Source organism: Carettochelys insculpta, chromosome 6 (genome assembly GCF_033958435.1).
Source record: "Carettochelys insculpta isolate YL-2023 chromosome 6, ASM3395843v1, whole genome shotgun sequence".
Lineage (NCBI taxonomy): Eukaryota > Metazoa > Chordata > Testudines > Carettochelyidae > Carettochelys > Carettochelys insculpta.
In genome coordinates this window covers 52,405,040-52,429,919 of record NC_134142.1, presented here as the reverse complement: position 1 = coordinate 52,429,919, position 24,880 = coordinate 52,405,040, and the positions used below count along the sequence as shown (strand labels likewise).

The 24,880-nt window shown below is 40.7% G+C and overlaps 1 pseudogene; it reads left to right on the top strand.

The window, feature by feature from the left end:
• The first annotated feature begins 2,383 nt into the window (after positions 1–2,383).
• LOC142014669 (DNA-directed RNA polymerase II subunit RPB9 pseudogene) lies at positions 2,384–20,884 on the top strand (annotated as a pseudogene).
• The last annotated feature ends 3,996 nt before the right edge of the window (positions 20,885–24,880 follow it).

Sequence of the window (24,880 nt, the reverse complement as noted above, 5' to 3'; positions counted from 1 at the left end):
CGGCATATTGGAAGACCCAAAAAGACACTGTGGGATGTGTGATTGCCTGTGTCAAGTGCTGTTGAAAAGTCTAGTAGAGGTAAGCTAATGAAGTAATCAGGACATAGCTATCGCTACATTTTGACAGAAGTATCCACTTTGGTCCATGATATCTCAATTACACTAGAGACCACCCAGGGTTACACTTGTATTGATTTATTAAATGCCACTCTTGCATCAAAGGGAAAGGACTCAAACTCTCTCTCTCTCTCTCACACACACACACAGAGTCCTGCCAGTTATTTTTTACTAGTCTATTGCTTGATTCAGTAGATTGATCAAATGTAGTTAGTGCAAGGGAGGAAACAGATTCTGGTCGGTCCAGACTGAGAATCCTGAACAATGGCGACCGCAAGAAGAACCCAAACTGATAGTTTTGCACTCATCTTTTTTATATGATTCAGTCCATAGATCTAGTCCTGTCTCTCTGCCCCAAAGACTCCGTAAGACCATGAGTCATCAGACAACAGCAGGGCTAGGTCTGGATTGAAGAGATCTGTCATCAAAAGATATGCAAATTGTGCAATGCATTTGCATATCTCCTTCTGACAGTTCTGTCAAAGAGGCTTTCCCAACATTTGGCCCATCTACACAGGGCCAAATGTCAGGAAAATCCACTCTGATGACACATCCCTTATTGCTCGTGAAACAAGGATAACCGGGAGGTCAGCAGAAGGCTTTTGGAGTGGTAGACTTCTTTCAGGAGCTCTTTGGGCTCCTGACAGAAGACTGCAGCCTAGACATAGTCCAGAGGGGACTTTGATCTTCTCTTGATGGGGCCTCTTTCTCCTTCTTGGGTGATTCTTTTACAGGGCGCAGCTCCTATTTGACTTCTGGTAGCTGGTCATCTTGACACAGTCATCTTGACTGATTCCTTCGCACACCCAGAGCCACATTTGTACTTCTAAATGAAATTGTGGACACACCTAACTTTCTAAAATGTAGTTTCAGTTGCAATAATAAATTCTTGTGAGGTAATTCCTGACAAGCTACTAACAAATCATTATATTATAATATTAATGCAGAGTTTCTAAAAGATATTACAAAACCAATATGAAAGTTTCTAAATCATGGAATGTCACAAATCTCAAAGGTTACATAAACAATAACCGTTAAAAAGCTTATAGAACTTGAAGGGTATATCAGGAATGGATGAAAGTCTCATAAAATGTTAAAGTTGAGTTGAGTCCAAGCCAAAATGTGCTGCAAAATCAGGGAGCTGGTAGAAAAATTACCAGAAATAATGAATTCATTTTCCCCCTCACCTGTCATCCAACAAATTGTGCACAAATAATTTAGTCATTCAACCAGTTCTATGAGATGATGAGATAATATCCACCAAATAAATTTAGAAATGTTCCCATTGATTGTCATAATATTTATAAATAAGGTTTTTCCCTCTTTCATTATTCATTTATTTCCCTCTAGCATCTGAAGGATTCAATCTGCTAATCATTTAAAATAGGATTTTTTAGTAATCTGGTGGATAGTAGTTTATATGGAACAGGTATCCTTTTTCTTTATATCCTAAGAAAGAAAATAAGATAGGCCATAAATTGTTATAACACTTACAAAAGATACCAAACCTGTTGGACTGTCAGGGTGAATCTACACTAGGAACTATCTTCAAAGTTAGGTGCTCCTTCGAAGTAGCCAGCAGAGTCTACAATGTTTTCCCTTACTTCAAAGTTAACTTTGAAGCAAGGGATCCCAACTTTGAAGTCTTTACACCATTCCCGGGAATGGAGTAGTGCCCTATATTGAAGCCTAACTCCAAAGTAGGGTGTGTGTAGATGTTCAGTTTTGAAGTCTGTTACTTGGAAGTTATTTTGTAGTGTAGTCACAGCTCTCTTGTGGGAATTTCTTACACCTTTAGTAACAGCTTGTTAGTCTGAGATTTGAGGTAATTATTTTTCAAAACTGACTAGGAACAGTAAGTCTCATTTTGAAGTCTCATAGAAAGTCAATGTGCATTAGACCCCAAATCTCAATTCTCTTTTGAAGAGGGAACAAGGAACAGCTAGCTGAAATGCAGCTCACTAGCCACCAAACACTAAGGCTCCATGTGGATAAGGCTTGAGACCCGAGTGTACTTTTGAAAATGTTACATTTGGTGAATATATAGAGATTCACACCAAATAATACTTTCCTTGTATATACCAGGTTAGATTTCACTAAAAAATGTAGTCCTGCTGATGGTAGTGAAGCTACATCTAATTTTTAGGTGTCTAGAATATTACTGGGATTCACAAAACGCAGGTTCCCCGTACAATGAATGGAGAGAGATAGGCCCCTCAGAAAAAGGTTCAGAAGACCTAGCATGTGAGGTGGCTCCCCACCCATGATGGTTGATGAGAGATACCAAGGCACAGGATGTGTTCTAAGCCTCACTGCTTTCAGAGAAATCAGAGCAAAGTCCAGACTGCAGGGAGGTATCTCCCTCTATCTGGAATTCTCAGCTGAAACCATCTTCTGGGATGAGATGCTTATGCCATATAGTGGTGGAGGAGAAGAACCCAACCAGTGCTTCCGTGAGATGTGGGAGACCGCTATTCAAATTCCTGATCCAGATAAGAGGGAGCAGGGATTTGAATAGGAAGTTATCTTTTCTTAGACAAGGGGCCTAACCACTAAGCTATGGGACAGTTTGGTGTGGGGCTTCTTGATTTCCTCCTGTTGAAACAGCTCCACTCTAAATAACTAATTCAGACTTTAAAAAGAAATTGGATCAGAATTCTCCAGACACCTCCACAGAATCCCAGGTCTCCCACCTGAGGACTTTACCCATCAGGCTACAGAGTCATTTTCATGCTTACTCTGTCTGTTCCAGGAAGTCTTTCATTATTTATCCACAGCTGAACAGTTTCAACAGGACAGGCTAAGGGAACCCCATACCAGAATATTATATGTCTCAGTGATTAGGCCATTTGTCTGAGAAGAGGCTGATCTTCGATCCAATTCCACCCTCCCCTCCCCTGGTAGAAGGACAACCTTGAACTGATGGTTGCACAGATGAATACCCTCCAATCCTCTGAACTAAAAGTTATGAAGGAAATCATCCTCTCCTCCAGCCATTTTTTGTAAGACTGCCTCTAAGGGCCTAATATGCTGTGTGTATGTGTTGGGGGTGGGAGGGGAGGAGAGAAGATCAGAGTATGCTTATCAAAGCAGGCCTGGCGGATAAGTTAGGTGCAGAAGAGACTGTCTTTACCCAGTTCATGCATTGCTCTGGGGCTTAGGTACCTGGATATAGTGCATGGACGTAGAATCATAGACACTTTGGGAAGTTTATTGCAAAAATTTAGGCAAAAAGGGAATTTAGGTAATTTACAGAGCTTAACAGCAACTGGGTGGGACCTGATTATGGGATTTAGGTGTCTTACCTGGCATTTAGGCTCTTACGTCCTGTTGTGAATCCAGACCCTCATTGCCAACTTCAGAGTCCTTTATTTTCATTTACACAACGAGATGGCAAATTCTGCCTGCTGTTCATAACGTAAGTATCTGAATTACACAGCAATGACCTATGTATTGTACCACTCATACATTTCTGCTTTATTGAACAGTTAAAGGTCAACAACCACCCCTTCCTTTTTCTTATTTTTTTTCTTTTTTTTGGAGAGAGAGTATATATCATGTGTTACAATGCTGAAGCTCAATGTCCTCAGTTAGACCATGTCTACAGTACGGGGAGTATAGTGGCATAGCTATGCTATGCTGATATAACTCCATAATGTAGATGATGTCTGTAGTATCAAGGAGGAATTTTCCATCACTGTAAGAACATCACTTCCCTGCACAATAATAACCATGGCACAGATTCCTTCTCCCATTAATCTATCTGTCTGCATCAGTGGTATAGGTTGTCAGAGATACTATGCTCAGAGATATGGATTTTACATGACTGAGTGCTGTAGCTGTGTCAACCTCATTTTTAAATACATAAGAGCTGTTTGATCCATGTGATGAGATTGGATGGTCACCCTAAGCCCCACACTTTTGGGAGCCACACAGTGGTTGCCCACCTGTCCTATGGAAAAGAGTGGGGAGAAGTACCTGGGTGCAAGTGGTAGGTGCAGGTAGCAGCAACAAGGGGTCGTCTCCCTTCAGTCAATGTACTCCACTGTACTGCCCACGTGGTGCAAACCACTGGCCTGCTCTGCTCCACCACACCCTGGCCTCCAGGCTCACTAAGCTTCACTTCTTCATGGCAGCAGGAAGCAGCCTCCGCTCTTAGCAGCCTGCAGAGAAGTGGGGCTCAGTGGACCAAGCGGGTGTTGTCGAGTGGAGCTGGATGTTGTGCACACTACATGATGAGTACAGTAGTGTGGGAACCCGAGGGGAGGCAACACCCTGCTGCTGCTGCAGTTCACTGCTACTGCTTGCACCAAGCCCCAGGTAATCCCTGGTCAGGCTGGTTGAAAAGGAGGGATAGGAGGTGACGTGGAGCCTGCATCCCAGGACCCTATGTGTGGGGCACTGCGGGCATTGCCTTTGAACTTTTCTCCTCCCCACTAATAGGATAGGCCTGAGTGGAGACAAGACTTCACTGTGTACAAGCAGAGAATACAAACAAAACCAGTCCATTGGACAGGGAGAAAATATTTTTAACAGATCACCCAGTATTCAGGTACAGTCACTGTTGCACAAAGCCTAGTGTGACTCTTTCTCATTAAGAATGAAAATTTTATCTGAGAAATTTGCTTGGTTGAAGTGTGGCTCATTGACGATACAGAAAATAATATATTGTACTGGTATTCTCCAGTGTATAGACCATTGAAATGCAGAGTTCTGGATGAAAGGCCTGTGTAGGAAACCAAACTATTCTAATAATGTTATGAATAGTAACCATCAGAATCTAACAACACCTTTCTACTTGCCCTGTTCACCTTTATCCATATATGGTATCCATTACTATAGTAGAGGAATGCTTCCCAAGAGTTGAAGTGCAGGGTAAATAAAGAACATTTTAGGTACAAATTTGTGCACGGATATTTCTTACAATAGCTTGGCAAAATACAGATTGCTAGGGGCCTCTGAAATCATGAACATACTTCCAGCTGAAATTGAGAAATTTATCAGTAGAGTGAGAAAGTACAGTAATTAAGAGGCATTTCTACAAGCCAATTATGTAGTTTCTTTTCTGACTTGATTGCAGGTGGAAGCTTGCATGTTCTTACAGATGAATTAATAAATCGTGGTGAATAATTTGAAAATCATTAATTATTCACAAATATTTCTATTTTCCCTGCTCATTACTGTGCATATTCATATTCAAAAATCTATGATCTGTTTAGTTACATAAATCATGTATTATTTCTATTTCCTGATGAAACGACTTCTATACCTAACCAACACACTGCAAAGTTTGAATATTACTAATGAGTACACAGTTCAAGGTAGCAAAGTGAATCTATCTAAATGTACCACATTCAGTTTGCTTTCAGCAGCTATGACATTTTCAGAAAAAAACCCACAAAAACAAAATTCATATTTTATTTAGATAGAAAGCGTATGGTAAAATGTATCTGCTAGTAGGAACATATGTTTTCAGACAGGAGTGAAGCATCTAAATTTCTACAAACCTTTGAAGGGCCTGATCAGAGGTGTTTTTGTTTTTTTTTAAATGTAGTAAAGGTTAGGGAAGGCATGAACCATCCAGACTCAGCAAGATATTCAAGATGCCTTGAAATCAATGGGACTAATCCCATCAAACTTAACTAGGGTAATCCAAAATGAACAGCAATAGTAATAGTAGCAATAGCACAGCAAATATGTTTATATATATAAACTGTATCAATTACATGTACTGGGAATAAGAACCATACAAACAGAAGGCAGGAAGAATGTATGACCTACTGCATGCTATATTTTATATTAATATTTCTCTCAGTCATGGACTTATTTAACTAATTAATGTATTTATTTTTGGTAGTAGCTACCTTAGCTGTTTTCTCTTGGCTCCATTTTCACCTGGATTTTTCACTGGCTCTTCTCCTCTTTGCCCTGCTTTTTGGCTTTCATCCACAGTTTAAGCATAATATAAACCCAATTAGTTTTGAATTTCAATTAAACTTCTGAGCACCCCATTTGAATAGGTTTGAGTTTAGACAAAACAAGTGTGTCAATTCCCTGTAACTATAGTCAGACTGTAGTTTATCCTTACATCAAGCCCAAAAGTTCACTCCACTGTTGCATCTGATTCTTTGGTAAATTCTGGACTGTGTGAGGATGATATCTGAATGCAGATATGTGATAGAGAAAGCATACATTGTTTAACTATATGACAGCTAGTGTTACTACAATTTTCTTGATGACATCACCCATCCCAATGGAGAATAAAGAAATAAAATGTAAGTCTTTAAAATACCTTTTAGACTTAGAGTGTTTGTTACACAATTCAAGGATCTGGCACAGTATAATCAAAGGAAAGATAATGGTAAGTGGGAATGAACAGTTTAAGCAATTGATTTATCAGCATATGCCCTAAGCAATCACGTTTCAGAAGTGACCTTTAATGCAAATTGAGTAGGTGCACCTAGATATTGCTGCAAATTAAGAATTCTAAAACTTCAACAAAGTCCTTAGGAGAACATTTGAGGAAGTGGCCATATGATTAACATTGTACCACACAAAAGTCTTTCTACTCAGACAGAAGACCCGATACCTTATTTTAGCAGATATTCATAAAGACCAGTGGTAATGAGCCATTGAAGAGAGAAGAGCCAAAGACCACAAGGTATACATTCTGTACAGTTGAAAGAGTAAAATGACACCATCTGTGGTATGTTATTTCCAGCCCAGTCTCTTTCTTGCTGTGAAGACGGGGACAGAATCTAGTTATGACTCGGGGAAGAAGCTTTGGTTCAAATAATGCACTTGTTTTGGAGGAAGATTGTTTCTTCTAATGACAGCAAATCATTCCCTGAATTACCCAGGGGTAAAATCCCTCAAAACATCTCACTACTGGCTAGTTGCAGCACTGCACATAAACTACCATTATTTTCCTTTCCTGTATGTGCAGCACACGTGAGGAAACATTACATGGCATATGTGATAAGAAAAGAGATTTATGATACGGGCAGTGTACATGTGGTACAGAATTGCCTCAAACATCTTGGATTGCACTGGAGATGGGGTACAGCTACCCTGTGTCATATACATGGGCTGCAACATACATAGATTTAGGCCAGATGGGACTGTTGTGATCATCCAGTCTGACTTATTGTGTAACAAAATCCCTATGACTTCCTGAATTAATTCCTATTTGAACTACAGCAGCTCGTGTAGAAAAAAAGGAAATCCAGTCATGATTTAGAAATTTCCACTGATGGATAATTCATCATCACCCTGGGTATATTATTTGAGTGATTAATTACTCTCACAGTTAAATGTTTACACACCTGATTTCCAGTTTGTATTTGTCTGGCTTCAACTTCCAGCTAGTGGATCTTCTTACACCTTTCATGGCTGGATTAAATATCCCATTACAAAAGTCCCTTTAATTACGCAAGGGTTGTGTTCCCATGCACTTTTGCAAAACTCGAATTTCACGTAAGTTGGAGGGTGACTATTTTCCCTGGCAGAACATACATTCTGCAGCTGGGGAAGCCACAGGAGCACCTAGAGCTCCTTTGGAAAGTCCTGGGGCTTGGGGTGGGGCATTTGGGGAGGTTAAACCTGGTGGTGGGTTAGGGCTGCAGGGGTGGCGATGGTGGAGTTGAGCCAGAGCTGTGTGCCGGGGGTTGAGCTGGAGCCGGGGAGTGGGTGAGCTGGGCCATGGTGCGGGGCTGTTGAGCCAGGGCTGTGGGGAGTGAGATTTTGAGATGTGCTTAACTCACACTAATGCAAGTTAAGCACAACTCAAAATTGTGCATTTCGAAGGTTTACTGTATTGAATATAATCACTGGACAGAGACTTGGCCACCAAAGTCCTTTGCTTATGCTCTTGAGGGTGGCTGGACAGCAGTGCCATTTTACTGCTTGTCTTCATTCCATGTGCCATTAGGCACCTTACTATTGGTAAGAACACTGTGCAGCCCAGCAGAGAAGTACTTTATATGAATCATAGTCTGAGCTTTCCAAAGTCCACAAGGGCCTTAGCAACCAATATCACTTAGAAATTATTGCAAAGTGGATTTCTTACTCTCATAGGCATCTTTGAGAATATCAGCCACCGAAACTTAGTGATGGAGGAGTGGAATGCAGAATTGTCTCAGAATTAGCTTGGGCGATGCTCAAGCAACTGGACCAGGTTATGCGTTACTTCAAAACTGCAGCTCCCCTGAGTCACAATTCGACTCTACCCTGGCTCTAGTTTTCTTAAATTCACTTGCAATAGGCTGAAGTCCTGGGTGCAATGTTGCTACAATTCTTCTCCTCTATGAACAGTGGTTATACCTATCAGATCATAAATAATCTGCAGAGAGATACTATATTAGCAAAGCTTACCCTTTATTTCAGCTGATCTTTCAGCCAAAAGGCCATTGTGTAGGAGGAATTATGCATCACTGTATAATACCTTTGAATAGTAGACAAATAATCACATTCTAATCTCACAGAATATGGCTTTATCTAAATAGCTTTTTCTCTCAGTTTTGAATATATCCTTATCAAGCTTCCAGGTACTTTATTATGTCTGCAGTTCATCCTACCACATTCTCTTGGTGTTTAAATAATAATTCTATGAAATTCAATAACACTTTTCTAGAGCCTATCTATATGGCACCTGCTATTTTTGGCATGTATGTAAAGATTTGTATTTTTATTAAAATGTAAAACAGCTGTTCATCTAAATTTCTCTAGGAGCAAATGAAAGTCTGAAAGAGGATGTTTAATTTCCTGACCAAACTAATGAGTTGCATTCCTTGATTGCACTGCTAAACTACTATATAATCATCCTTACTTAGAGAAGTGAGGCTGGCTCTAAGAGTAGGTTCCTGCTTACTGTAGGCAGGCTTTTGTCCAATGTAGGGTATGAGAACTTGATTTTCTCCTGCGTCTGATCTCTACTGGATGCATGAAAGGGAAAGAGAAAGTGGGTTAGGGAGTCACAGTTGCCTTCCTGATTCACAGGGCCAGCCCCAGCTAGTCACACTAAGAGCTAGTAGTGGTCCTTCTTGGCAGGTCTGATTTGCCCTTCTAATACAGAGTACTAAATGGACTGTGGTCAACAGCACATAATGGAGCATATGCACAGCAGAGCTGAATTCTCCTTTCACCTTCTTTAGAGGTACATGAGAGCCAAATCCAATTACAGAACCATAGCCTAATTACCCAAATCCCAAAAGCAGCAGCAGGTCATGGAAAAAAAGCACCAAGGATTTTAGGCTTCCAAAGCACTTTCTGTTTTATTCATAATATTAAATTAAAACCTCCTGTTGGAGGAGAAAGACATTATTGTTAAGAAGACCATGCTTACTTTTGTCCCAGAAAGAGGTGTAATATTTTGCTGTGAGATCACTATGAGAGCCGTAAGGAAAACCGTAAAGATTCTTTCAGAAAATTCTGTGTGAAAGACACCTCTTCAAAAGTGAAACCTAACTAATATAAAGAATCTACTTTAGAAGCAAACCCACTCATTTCCTTACTATGGGCTTAATGATTCTAAAGCAAATATATTTAATATTCCCTTTGAATCTGATTTTTCAAAATCAATTAAATCTTAATTCTAATTCCAGTTCTTCTGGGCCATTGATTCTTTTCCTCATTAGGGTCTTTTAATCTTTTGACATTCTCACACAGAAACTGTTCTACTTTCACAGAGAAAAGTTATCTTTAAAAAAAGAAACAAGTAAATGAGATATAACATGAATTATTTTTTTCCCATTTATGTTTAAGTATTTTTCCCCATAATGGTTTTCTAAATCACCAAATGCCAAAATCACTTATTCTGTTCTCTGGCTTCCTCAACTGCTCTCTTTAGAGTTGCTCATACAGAACTGGCTATGTCTCATAAGAAATTTTAAGGTGAAAGATGAAAATCTCCAAATATGAGAAGAGGAAGATAGCAGCTGTAAATAGATTTCTGTATAGTGGCACTTCTTACTTTATGCATATTGTATGTATTTATATTTTCTCTTTACAAAACAGGCACCCAAAGCACAGCAAACTGGGCTACCCATTGCTGTGGATGCCCTGTCTGTGAAGAAAAGGCCCACCCTTCTAGTGTGTCCACACAGCTTTTTGTTGACAGAATCTGTTGACAGCAACATTATGCCTCATGGCTGAGAGGCAGAATGCAGCCAGTGAAAGTGCTGAGTTTTGTTGACAAACTAATGACAAATTTGTGTGTGTGTGTGGATGTCCCGCCAGTTTTGTTGATAAAACTGGGGTTTTGTTGGCAAAATTCGCTAGTGTAACTAGAGCCTTTAAGTCCACCTATAGAAGAATGGCACCTTCATAGGGGAGCATGATGTAGCAGGCTTTCTTTCTCTAGCATTTCCTGCTAAAAGCTGCTCCCTTATGTGTCTCCTTATGATTTGGACTTGGTCTGCGAGAGAGTGGCTACTGCTCTGCAGACCTCATGCTGGGCAGGCCGGGTGTGTCTGGGAGGGGCCCTTTAAAGGAGTGGCTTGCAGCTGCCCTGGAAGGGCTAGTGTGCTCTGTGACCCGGTCCGCAGTCTTTCCTGGCCCCTTATTTTGAAAGAGGGTGCTTGTGTGTGTGGACGCTCTACAATTCCTTCCAGGGCAGCTCCTTTCGACGTTCCCCATCGCTACTTCGACGTTGAACATCGACGTTGCCAGCCCTGGAGGATGTGTAGATGATAATTGTCAAAGTAGCCTATTTCGATATTCTTACTTCGAAATAGGCTACTTCGACGTAATGTGCTAGTGTAGACGTAGCCAATGTGAGAAACTACATTGCCTTTTTAATAAATTTATAAACCCTATTTTATAACAATAGTAAAATAATAAAGAAGAACAACAAGAAGTCCTGTGGCACCTTATAGACTAACAGATATTTTGGAGCATAAGCTTTCGTGGGCAAAGACCCGCTTCATCAGATGCGAATGAGATCTCTCTGGATACTCAGTGGCAGATTTAAGGGTGACAGTTATGAAACAAAAAAATTTCAAAAATCAAATGGAGAGGGAAATCTCTGAACTAAAACTTATTTGCAAATTTGACTCCATTAACCACGGATTAAACAGTGACTGGGAGTGGCTCACAGCTTACAAAGGCAGGTTCTCTGCTCTGGGTGCTAATATTTCCCCATCAGATGCTGACAAAGGCTCACATCCCCCTGTCTGATCTGACTTGTTTTTTCCTCTTTTGATAAGTGCTGTTGATACTGGGCTATTTCCATCTTGCTGAATAGATCTTGTCTGCTTCTGAAAATAAACCAAAGCAAAAGCTAAGTTATCTGAAAAGGCAGTTCACCCATGAGATGGTTATTCAACCGAGCCACATAACAGCCCAAGTCATATAACTGTGAAATCAGAACCCCTTCACAGAATTTCATCCATATTTGTCCTTGGGACTACACATATCTCTTTGCTGGATCTCATGTCATTCTCTCAGCTACTACCAGGAACCTAGAAGTTTCCAGAACCCCCATCTTCCACTTTAGCGAAACACAAGTGAGTTCCCTTAAAAAAAAAAAAAGCCCCAAAACAATCCAACTTTTCTTAAGGCTCAGCTCTATTGTCACCATGCACCAGTACCTTTCTACTTTCATACCTCTAATTAGATACTAACTAAATCCATTTAAGCACCTTTAAAGCACTGAAAGAGGTTGTTCATTTTTGTATTATTTCCTCCTGACTGATATAAAGCACAGGCATGTGAGATATGATCACATTTCAAATCAATTTCCATTTTCCTTATAATTTTGTGATTCAAAGTAAGTCGTATCTGTTTGTAACTACCAGATAATCAACACTAAGAAGTTTGTACCAGAGAGTCATGCCAAAGCTTGTCTTAAAGACTGTTAGTAGTCACCTCCTTTGAAGTAAGTGGATTGTTACAAAGACAAACATTGAGTGGGGGAAAAAACAAGGTCTGGACAATTGAAAAACAGAATCAAGAGGACTTATCATCAGCTGAAATGAATCCCAAATTCTTGGATATGAGGGATATCTCAAATGCTGGGATATGATAAAACAACCTAGTGGGAGTGTGGGGCATGGCATTGCTATATATATTCAGTTTATTGTGTACTATTTAAGCCAGTAGCAAAATCTGCCCATTTATATATGTAGCCAAATGGATTGCCTTAAAAAAAGTACAGACACACACCACTTAGGATCAAGTTGAAAAGTGTCACTTTGAACTGAGACTTCTTCAAGCTGAAATCTGTTAACATTTGGGGTTTAATTTGTGTCTGTCCCTAATTTAAAAACAAACCCCTGACAGCATTTTTAGTCAAGTAATTGGTATCACTAAATTACAAGTGGAAAGTAGGATATGATATAAAATGTGATATACATTAAATCTCACATACCTGTAACTGATATCAATTAGAAGGAGTTAATGTAAAACACACAAAATGTACTTGATTGCTTTCAAAGAGTTTAGAGTGATTCAGCTGATACCTAATGAATTCTTGGTTCATTCAAGTATTAATGGAGAAAATGAAGCAAAGACACTGCAGAATTTATGTTGAGATACACTTAATTTCAATTAATTCACTGCACCAATGAAGCAGAAAACAGTCAGCTCTACATTTAATACTAATAGCCCTTGATTCCATGGCATCATATACATTACATTTGACTTCTGCTACATTGCACACTATAATGGAAACTGAATGTAGTAGAGGAGGAGTCCAGTAGAATTTCAGTCAGCATGTTCATGGCTTGTATCAATGTTGCTTATTAAATGGTTAGGCATGTCAAGGCAGTTCCTCAGCTGGTCCAAATAGATTTATCTCCAGGATTTGGCTTATAGATGAGTATTTGATATTATTATGGATAGGATTTGCATTATGTTTCTAATTTTAACATAGCATTAAAATGCCGCTTTTGTCTTGCTTTTCTAAACAGATCACAATGGAAGGATTGCTACAATGGCTGTGATGAATGTAGGAACTTTAATAGTACTTTGATGAGTCCTATGTACTCCTCAGTTTCTCTCTGTGCTTTACACACCTGTGTGCTGAGTGTACAAAGAATGGATGACATTGGACTCAGGTAGCCACCTGGTTAGAAAATACAGACATTAGTAAGCAGACTGGACTTTATACATATTGTAACAGTCTCAGGCCAGCAGACCCTAGAAGGGAAGGGGAAAGGCAGCTCAGGAAGCAGCCCTGACTAGGGGAAGAAGAGAAAGACCTTGTTAAGCACCCAGGTGGAATCAACAGGGAGGGACAGCAATTGATCAGTGAGAGCCAGCTGATCTCAGGGCTGGGGAGTTTTTAAATAGCTGCCCAGGGAGGGGAATGGAGAGTATGGCCCCATCCACACGTGAACGCTACTTCGAAGTAGCGGCGCCAACTTCGAAATTGTGCCCGTCACGGCTGCACGTGTTGGGCGCTATTTCGAAGTTGAAATCGATGTTAGGTGGCGAGACGTCGAAGTCGCTAACCCCATGAGGGGATGGGAATAGCGCCCTACTTCAACGTTCAACGTCGAAGTAGGGCACATGTAGACAATCTGCATCCCGCAACATCAAAATAGCGGGGTCCGCCATGGCGGCCATCAGCTGAGGGGTTGAAAGACGCTCTCTCTCCAGCCCCTGCGGGGCTCTATGGTCATCGTGTGCAGCAGCCCTTAGCCCAGAGCTTCTGGTTGCTGCCGCGGCAGCTGGGGATCCATGCTGCATGCACAGGGTCTGCAACCAGTTGTCGGCTCTGTGGATCTTGTGTTGTTTAGTGCAACTGTGTCTGGGAAGGGCCCTTTAAGGGAGCGGCTGGCTGTTGAGTCCGCCCTGTGACCCTGTCTGCAGCTGTTCCTGGCACCCTTATTTCAATGTGTGCTACTTTGGTGTGTAGACGTTGCCAGCCCTGGAGGACGTGTAGACGTTATTCATCGAAATAGACTATTTTGATGTCGCTACATCGAAATAAGCTATTTTGATGTAGCGTGCACGTGTAGACGTAGCCTATGAGAAAGGAGGTAAATGAGAGAGGCAAAGGAGAGTGAGAGATGATGAGTAAGGTGACAGACAGTGCTTACAAAAGATGAAAGGGGGAGTGGGGATAAAGGGAGTAGCTTGAGGGGTAAGTGCCTGGGCTCCCCTCCCTGGGGCAGACTGGAAGTCCTGACCTTGGCTAGGAGGGAAATGACTGACCAGCTGGTTTAGATAGACAGAGGTGGGTGCAGCCTAAAATCTTGAGAGAAGGGAGAGGAGTGAGAACCTGGCAAGCTACAGCGGTACCTTGCCACAATAAGAATCAAGGAAGAGAGAGTGAAAACCTTGCTGGCTGGGATATTCACATCAGCAACAAAATGTTGAATGGCTGTGATTCCATCCACTTCCCATCAGGGAAACAGGGCAAAGGCCTTGAGCTGGGGAACAAATGGGAAAGGTGCCAGGTGGCTGAGTTAAGAGCTGATCCCACAAAGACAGGGCTCTCAGCTAAGGCTAGGTCAAAGAGACAGAGGAAGCTGATATAGTTCCTACTGCAGTTCAAGGGGGCTGTGGCTTGAGCTAGTATGAACTATAGATGAGCCTTCTGATTTTTAAGATGCTGTTTGCCAGGTGACTAATAAACAGTGATCTCATGTTGAAAATGCTACCTTCTATCACTGCATTGTACCCTGATTTAGGGAGGGACAGAATTCTCTCCAGGCAGTCTGGTTTGACTGGGCTCAGTTCAGAGCGTTATGGAGAGAGACCAGAATCAGCAGTGGCCACTGGTTTTGGAGTCCTGCAGGCCAAAGTCCTGCCTTTATGTAACTATGTGGATACTTGGGATATAACACACTAAAGAATTGCTCCCACAGGACTGATTACAGGCAAAAATATAGATCTGACCCTGGAAACATGTGACAAAGGCCAAATAACATCTTATTGTGTTGTCAGGAAAAGTTGAAAGACTTTTTTTATGAGTATTACAACAAAGATCTAATTACTTAAAAAGGTTAATATTGCCTTAAAACAATACTTCAGTTAGGATTGGTTTGGTTACACAAAGAAGTCTCCTGGATCTTTACTGATTCCCTCAGAATGAATCTGAAACTTTTTCACTGAGAAGTTTGGTTAAGAAGCCTCTAATATCTCTGCTCTTTTCTGCTGTATTATCTCTTCCAGACACAGCCCATCCTGGTCTCTCCCTCCTCGCAAATGACCACCCCTCTAGCCAACAACCACTGGCAGTGTGATTAAAAAGAATGAAATTCCTCTACTATCCATCTGTCCCCAGCAAGTATTCACACATTCTGGTTAGCAGAGGGATATACTGAATTATGGAGTATCTCACATCATTTTTTTCTACCAAGAACCCTCTATTTTATACAGTACTAACATATGCAAGGAACAGACCTTATCCACAAGCCCCCTAGTAACAGACACTACTTAAAATTATATAGGGAGCCTTTGTTATATAGAATTCACATGGCCCCAGGAATTGTGTGGTAGATGGTTTGACAAGGTCCCTGGAGGGAAGAATGATATATATAACTTTTTTTCCATTTTACATAGAACCAGGAATGTGGATTTTCATGCAGAAAGCTGCATCAGAGTAAACAAGTCTGATTGTTTATATGATGACCTACAAAAGATTGTTATACAGCCTATAGTCTTAAGTTTGCAATTTTTGTGCATATGAAATTGCTGAAGTGGCCAACACCCTTCCTTGCAGACATATGAAATAGTGGCTGAACTGGAAAGCATCACATGATGTCAGATGTCTTGCGCAACACAATATGACAAGTCTACTGTGGTCAGTGTGGAGTTTGCCAGTACTATCATCTTCAGGTCATTTTAAATCAATTTCTCTCACTCAGACACATAAGCAAGATTGTTTCCTGTATTAACACTCACTTTTTCAGTCAGTGTGTGTGTGTGTGTGTGTGTGTGCAATGCACCAAAAGATACCTTCTATATTTCAGAAACTGCAGTCTTGCAGAGCTGGGTGTAATATTCTGCAGCATAAGTTGAGTTGGACAATATTTTTTCAGTGCCACAATCTTGGAGTCACAGTTTCAGTACTTAATGCTACCTGAGTAGAGCAAGTTAGGGATCTCAGGCCAATGGAGGATTCAACTCCTCCAATGGAGGATTCGACTTAGTAGAGTTCTGATCTTCCATTATAGATGGAGCTTGGTCCTGCTCTGAGGGCAGGGGACTGTACCTGATGACCTCGTGAGGTCCTTTCCAGTTCTAGCATTCTATGTCCTACCCATCATATCCTGGCCACAACAGAAAGTTCCCCATAACAAGCAGTGGGTCATTAGGAATAAAGATGGCTAAGTCTGCCACCCATTTGGAGGACAAAAATACCAGCTACTATAAAATAAATGTTTACTATAACCATTGGTACTTCAAATTAAACTTTTTGCTACAGCTATCTCAAGTAATTCTGGAAGCATCAGCTGTTTTGCTGGCGTTTGCTGTGCTTTGATGCATAGACTCAAGTTAAAGGTCGGTTCAGTTAATGTTTAATATTTATACTTGGGAGCAGTAAAGAGTGTCTACCTTTTTTACAAGCCTTAGCTGATCATTCAGAGGTCTTTTCAGGGATTTTTTTCCTTACTGAGGAGAGGATTTCTAAGTACATTTATTTTTTGCAAGATTTTTTCTCAGATCTTACTAGTTCTCACTGTAGAATGTCATACATAACTTCTATAGCTATCTTCTTAGAGCTTCTTATCTATTGTATATTTGAGAGAGTTTGTGCATGTCTGACTGTTTGTATGTCTGTCTGTCCGTTCGTCCACCTGTGACTCTATTTGTTCAAGATTTCCTCCGAAGTGGTAAGAGCTAGAACTAACAAACCGATGTGATATGCAGTTTCCTGTTATAACTTAAAGCAAGGTCAGAGTTTAGTTGTGCCAGGACAATTGGATGTTTATGCCCCTGGGAAAAGATACATGTTGGTATCCACAACCCCCACAACCCCAGGCTGATCCCAGGGAAATGCCTCCAGCTAGCCAGCATGGTCCTGAGCCTCCCACGCCACCCCCAAACTCCAGTCCTGAGATGTTTACCTCTTGCCTGGATTCCTGCACTTCCCAACATCTGCCCTAACCCCACTGCACTCCCACCCTGACTCGTGTACCTTGTCCCCTGCCCTGAACCTCCCCAGATGCATATGTCCCTGACTCCTGCACACAACGTGCCCTGAGCCCCCCACAAGAATTTGAGCAACTCCTGGAAAACCCTCTAGTCCATTATATGGAACAAATAGCATTTTGTATTTATTATGAAGCCTGCAATTAAATACCAAATATGGTAGACACAATGAAGATGACCAGTTCTTAATAGGTAAAAGTCTACTTTCATCCCCTCTCAAAAAACTTATTGTGGCTTTCATCTATCAAATCATTTAAGCATGTGTTTGACTTTAAACTTGCTTGTTACATTAACTTCAGTAGGATTACTCATCTCTGTTCCAGCATGGTACTTAAACACATGCTTAACTCTAATCATGAGTTTAAGTACTGGCCTGCATAAGACTGGCTTCAGATATGTTCTTAAAATCCTTCTCTAAAAGACATCTGTGCATGTATTTAAGAACTTTCCTGTCTTGGGGTCAGAGTGAAATTTTACATACAATTATTTAAAATTCTCTCGTTTCTCCTCTAGTTCATTAAATTTTAACACTCAGAATTCATAGTTAGTTCATTTATTTTATGACCTTTCCATAATTTTAAGGATCATTCTTTCAGTGAAGTCACATAATTTAATAATGAAATTTATTCAGAAAAAATTCTAAGGAGGTGAAAGAGCAGAAGTACAATAATAATAGAAATAGAACTTGGTTACATGTCAGCTAAAATCAATTCCTGACGGTAGGCACCTCCTGAAAATCTTTGCTATAAGCATTTCCTAAAAAAAAATAATAAAAATTGTTATACAGTGCTAAACATGTTAGGCCATTTTTGTCAGACTTGGATCCCTACAATGGGTATCTGCATTTATCAGTAGCAGAATTTGGACCTCACGGGTCAGGTTTCTGAAATTTTGGTTCTCTAAAAGCTGAATTATAAGAACAAATGTCATTTGTATATGCTGGTTGTATACTTACTTCTCCATATGAATGTTCAAATGATGTTCATATGTTTATATAGAAGAGACTGGATGCTAGAGAATTTAGGTGCCTAATACTAGGGTTTATCAAAACATAAGTGCTCAAAATTTAGAAAGTGAAATAGTGCCTCTTAAAAATATTACAAGAATTCATTTAATGACTGTCATATTTACTTTCATGATAACAAAATTTAAAACAGAATCAGATACTTGGGGCACAGCAAAAAATTAAACTTAATCCTCTCATTCACAACTATTTGAGATACATATTTCATTAGCCATAGGTGATAGGACCAGCAAAACTGTAGGAAAGAAATCTTTATTGAGTATGCTGAGCAGCCATTGTTACATGCTGATGCTTTAGAAATAGAAGTCTGGACTCAACTTGTATTCCTAAATCCCCTGGTACTGTTTAGAATGAGGTCCTTTCTGAAATTTGACCTTCTTTCCTCAGGTGTCTTTATATGTCAGCACATGTATAAAATTTAGTACACAGGAACATCATTTCATACAACTGCTGATATCCCTTTAACCAGTTGAGGAACTACACAGTTAAGACGGACGTATGCCTGATCTCCTCCAGGAGTCTGATTAAGTATCCAGGGCTACGTACCCTGGTAGCTTACCAGAGAGGCCCGGGGCCCAAACCAATATTCTACATGAGTTAAGCTTTTGCACCCATTTTATGTAGATTTCAGAATTACTGCAATACTTGTGGCTTCAGCTTTAATTCATCAGAACAGGACTTCTCAGAGAATAAAGTACTACTCACCAGGAGTACAGATGGCAAAATCTGGCCCAGTGAGATTTTCCTCTATAACAATGATAACTTTTGTGTCTCTGTTCTATGATAAACTCTGTAGGCTACATGGTTTAATATGTTCCTTGTTTACAAAGTGCACAGGGGGCTGGGGGGATTTTCTAACACTAATGTAAGAAATCATGACATTACATGCTGATGCCACTGAATTTTATATCACAAAAAACATGGAGCTGTATTATTTAATCTGTAGACCTGACCTGTGATACACTTTCAGGAATTGCTCTTTACTATGACATCACTGGGCTCAATTCTTCTCTCTGTGTCAGTGATATAAATAGAGTAACTCCAGTGAAGTCCAGTGGTCAAAGAAAAAGGAAAATCTGAGCTACAAATGTGAAGTAACTTACTTAGCTCTTGTACTCTGAGTGGAGCATAAGTCATCTACAAGTCTCCTCAACTTCACTCTGTCTTGAGACAAAACTTGTAGCTGGGTCCAGGAGTACCCCAGTTGTTGTCCTTCAGTCTCAGTAGACCTTCTTCATGTTGTCTGAGGTCCTCCTGTTTTGTGTTTTCCTTGTGGGTTCCATGTGAGATCTTGACGGACTATGCTAGATGGTAGTTTTCTGAGAGTGAGGCCTAGCCATCCCAACTTTCTTCACCTGATTTCAATGTCAATTGGTTCTTGTCCTGCTCTGTTTCAAAGCTCCTAATCTGTGATAAAGTTTTGCCATTTGATGTAAAGGATGTACCTCAGACATCTGTTTATGAATGTCTGTAGCTTGTGATTTGAAGACTTTCTAGTATGCCAGGTCCTGCATCCATATAAGAGCACGCTCTTCACATTTGTGTTGAAGAGCCACAGTTTTGTCTTCACAGATATTATTTGTGAATTCCATAGGAGACAGAGAGGCTTGAATGCAGCTGTTGCTTTCCCTGTGTTGGCACTGATATCCTTATCTGTTACTCCATCTATGCCCATAATGCTTCCCAAGTAGGTGAACTGCTCCACATCTTCCAGGTCATCCCCTCCCAGTGTGGTGGTGGTGGTGTTAGACTGGTTGATCCTCGTTGTCTTGGTCTTTCCCTTATTAATGCTCAGTCCAGTCATTGAGACAGTTTTGTCCAGTGTTGTGACCTTTTCTTTTATGCTTTCATGTCTGTGTGAAAGGAGGGTGACATCATCAGCAAAATCAACATCTCCTAGCTGTTTGAAAAGTGTCCACTGAATGCCTCATTGATTCCCATCTGTTGTCCTGTTCATAATCCAGTCCACTGTGATCAAGAACAGGAAAGGTGAGAATAAGCACCCTTGTCACACTCCTGTCTGTATGCTGAAGGATTCTGTCAAGATAACATTTTGAATAACTTGGCATGTCAAGGGTTCAAAATTGAACAGTATTTGGATGGGATACCATGGTGTTGCAGCAGTTTCTACAAAGTATCTCTATCAATGCTGTCAAAGGCTTTTTCAAAGTCTATGAAGGTTTTATACAGGGGCGAGTTACATAGTTACGTACATATTCTGTGCTCATTCTGAGAGTTGCTATTTGGTCAGTACAGGATCTCTTGGAGGCGGACGAGACTTACAAGCTGGGCTTCGTGGGGATCTGCTTCTTGCAGGAGTGCAACAACATGCTGTACCCCAAGGAAGACAAGGAAAATAGAATCCTGCTCTATGCGTGGCGAAACTGCGATTACCAGCAGGAAGCTAACAACAGCTGCATCTACATCAATAAGATCACGCATGAAGTGGATGAATTGACACAAATCATTGCTGACATTTCCCAGGACCCAACTTTGCCCCAGACGGAGGATCACCGTTGTCAGAAGTGTGGACACAAAGAAGCAGTCTTCTTCCAGTCTCAGAGTGCAAGGGCTGAGGACACCATAAGGCTGTATTATGTATTCACCGCCCCACACTGTGGCCACCTCTGGACTGAATAAAGAGGCAGCTGCTTGGGGGCAGCCTGACAGCAGAAACATGGGGGTACTCTATTCCCTTCGTGGAATTGCATTTGCTCTTGGAGCTGGCCCAGGGGCCATTTAACTGCTGTATGTTTTGTTAATAAAGAGTTTCTATTTTTCATGTCAAAAAAAAAAAAAAAAAAAAGAAGAAGCTGGCCTGTTCCTCTGTGAGCTCTTGATTTCTGTTGTCATTCTCTCCATAAGAATCCTATTGAACACTTTTCCTGGAATAGACAGTAATGTGATGCACCTCCAGTTCTTGCATTCGTTCAGATTGCCTTTCTTTTGGAATCTTGATAAAGAAGCCATTTTTCTACTCTTGTGGGGTCTGCTCAGTGTTCCAAAGAGATTATACATCATGTTGACTGAAGTCTCACTACCTGCCTTGATTGCTTCTGCAGGGTTGTTGTTTGGACTAGGTGCTTTCCACTTTTCAGATGGGCAATGGCTTTTCTGATTTCTTCTTTTGTAGGTCTGCTGCTCTTAATTTGCAGTGGTATATTTGCAGGTGGTAACTTGGGAGGTTCCATGTGGCCAGTGTGGTTCAGTACCTCTTCAAAGTGCTCCTTCCATCGACTGAGCTGCTCACTTGAGTTTGTGAGCACACCCCTCCTTATCCTGTACTGGCTAATCCACTGTGTGCAGTGACCCATCTAGCTTCCACATGATGTTATAGTTAATAGTATTAAAATGCCTCAAAATGTGTCCATGGTAATAGCATTGTAAAATCCTATTCATGCACTCGCTCAAGGTGAATAATTACTTTTGCTGTGCTAGTAATCCTTTTCGTCCCCTGACCATAATCATGGTGAAAGCGGGGTGAAGTAGTTTTTGTGCATGGCATGAATTTTCAAGACAATTACACTCGGATGGGTAACCTGCTCTTTCTGTTGATTTTCAAAGTCTTATACTTCTGGTATCATGAAATGCCCATTGAATGCACTCTAACACCTGGAGAGCATAACTTAAAGTTTGCCTCCCTGGCATAAAACTGGCAAAAATAAGGGACACACACTGCATAATGGATGGTAGCAAAGGGCCTTTTAAGCTATACAGTTACTTAAAGTTTACTCTTTGCAATTTGGAAGGATGGAAAAGGCAAGCCATTATAGGATAGTAAAAATATACTCTGAAGGTATTAGTCACAAAGTGCACTATAAAAGTTTCATTCCAGAAGATGAGAAACAGCCTGTCCTCATTAAAGCTTCACAAAATTTGCAGAAGCTACTATTTCTTTGTGTTAGCTGCTGTGAAAATAATGATTTTGCAGTTACATTGCTGGGGTAGTATAAAATATTTTTATTTCATATGACTGTTTTCAATCTCATTTCAAGTTGCCTTCCAAGAGAACAGCTACTCTCCATCATTATGAGGGCAGCCAACTGAACCAAAAGGTCAATCTAATTAAAAAGGAAGAGAACTTCAATTCCCAGGAGAACTGACCCAACAAAATGCCAAAGGAATTTACATGAAAAAAGTATGAAGTAAACAGCCCAAAACAATGAGACAAATTCACATAGGTGTCAAAGTGTAAAGAGAGAGAAAAAGGAAGACCATATGACCTTTTCCTGAATTACAAAAGGACAGAGAGAGATACAATTAATTTAGATCTTTTATCTTTCCTCTTTTTTTTAGCAGCTAAAGAAACATTTCATTTTAATAAACTCTTTAAAGGAGAGGGAAATTAAAACCTGTTTTAATGTTTAGTTTCCTCTTCTCCTCCCAGCTACCCTAAGAAACAGCTGATGAATTTATTTTATTTGTGTGCTTTCCATCCATCCGCCTCAAATTAAAGATACAGTTGATAATGTGTTACTAAAACTGAGTTAAATCTCACAAAGAATGGAAGATTTTAAAGTTTAACATTTATAGCTTGCTAAATCAAACAGTGATTAATTAAAATAAAAAAAAATCGTACCCCGAATGTTACAGCATCTGGCTTAGGGACTGAAAAGTAACAACATATGAAAATCTATCTTCTTCTTAGCAATGAAGGGTCCTGTGGCACCTTATAGACTAATAGAAAAGTTGGGAGCATGAGCTTTCATGAGCACAGACTCGGATGAAGTGAGTCTGTGCGCATGAAAGCTCATGCTCAAAACTTTTCTGTTAGTCCATAAGGTGTAAGTCTGTGCTCACGAAAGCTCATGCTCGAAACTTGTCTGTAGTCTATAAAGTGCCACAGGACCCTTCGTTGCTGTTACACATCCAGACTAACATGGCTACCCCCCCAATACGATCTTTTTATTGTTCTTAATTATTGTAAAGTGTGTTTGTAGATATCTAGGCACACGCACACATGATGACAACCAAAATCTTGACAAAAATCACAATTTCTTTTTTGGTACTGTAGAATTCCTGGGGCCCTTGCTTTCTTCCCCTTGGTGCTGCCCAAACTATCACTGAAATTCATGGCAAAATTCCCTTTGCCTTCAATATCCTGGACCAGGCTTTCATTGTGAAATGTTTCGTACAATGTAAGGAAATTACATTCCATGCCTGTCTGTGTAAAAAAACAAAGAATAACTGTTCAACATTATCCAGAGTAAAATCTGAACTGTTGACCATCTATAGCTGCGTCTACACGTGCACGCTACTTCGAAGTAGCGGCAGTAACTTCGAAATAGCGCCCGTCACGTCTACACACGTCGGGCGCTATTTCGAAGTTGAAATCGACGTTAGGTGGCGAGACGTCGAAGTCGCTAACCCCATGAGGGGATGGGAATAGCGCCCTACTTCGACGTTCAACATCGAAGTAGGGACGTGTAGACGATCCGCGTCCCGCAACATCGAAATAGCGGGGTCCTCCATGGCGGCCATCAGCTGGGGGGTTGAGAGATACTCTCTCTCCAGCCCTTGCGGGGCTCTGTGGTCACCGTGGGCAGCAGCCCTTAGCCCAGGGCTTCTGGCTGCTGCTGCTGCAGCTGGGGGTCCGTGCTGCATATACAGGGTCTGCAACTAGTTGTTGGCTCTGTGTATCTTGCACTGTTTAATGAAAGTGTGTCTGGGAGGGGCCCTTTAAGGGAGCGACTTGCTGTTGAGTCCGCCCCGTGACCCTGTCTGCAGCTGTGCCTGGCTCCCTTATTTCGATGTGTGCTACTTTGGCGTGTAGACGTTCCCTCGCTGTGCCTATTTCGATGTTGGGCTGAGCAACGTCGAAGTTGAACATCGACGTTGCCAGCCCTGGAGGACGTGTAGACGTTATTCATCGAAATAGCCTATTTCGATGTCGCAACATCGAAATAAGCTATTTCGAAGTTGGGTGCACGTGTAGACGTAGCCTATATCTCCTTTACTGTGTGTAGTCTGGGTGCCTTTCACACTGCTTTACTGTCAGAACAGCCATTCCTGACCTGCTCACACACGTTTCAGCATGTAAATTCTGTCCCAGATAAGTACATGAGCTCTCTGACCAGTCACTCATGAATTATACGCAGTGAGACTGCAAAATTCTTAGTCCTGGCCTTGTTCCCCCAGAAATGTGTATCTTGTACTGTCCAGAACACTACTGAATAATGTAAGCTAATAGTTTGCCATTCATAAAAAAAATATATATATAGACACCAGTTTTGTTATCCCCAGTGGAGTTTCCTACAATGCTTTTATTCAAATACACTGGTGAAGATAAAACAGTAAAATGTGTTTCTTAAAGACAGGAATATATATTTTACATAATTAAAAGAGATGATACATAAAAATCAGGATTGGTTGCAAAAGAAAATAAAAGGGTAATGCACATCTAAAGTTGTAACGCATAATTTGAGAAGAAAATGATATTCAACAAGATCATCCTGTTTCAAATAATACTTTACAAGACATACTTTGTCAAAAATTTATCATGATCTTGTAAACATGATGACCATGATAGCAGAGATTGTTACAAACTACATCATTGCGTATGAATGAGCAATTTATAAGTGCTCTCACTCAATGCTTTGACTTTGAAATTGGTAGGAATCTATTTCTTGACTTTCA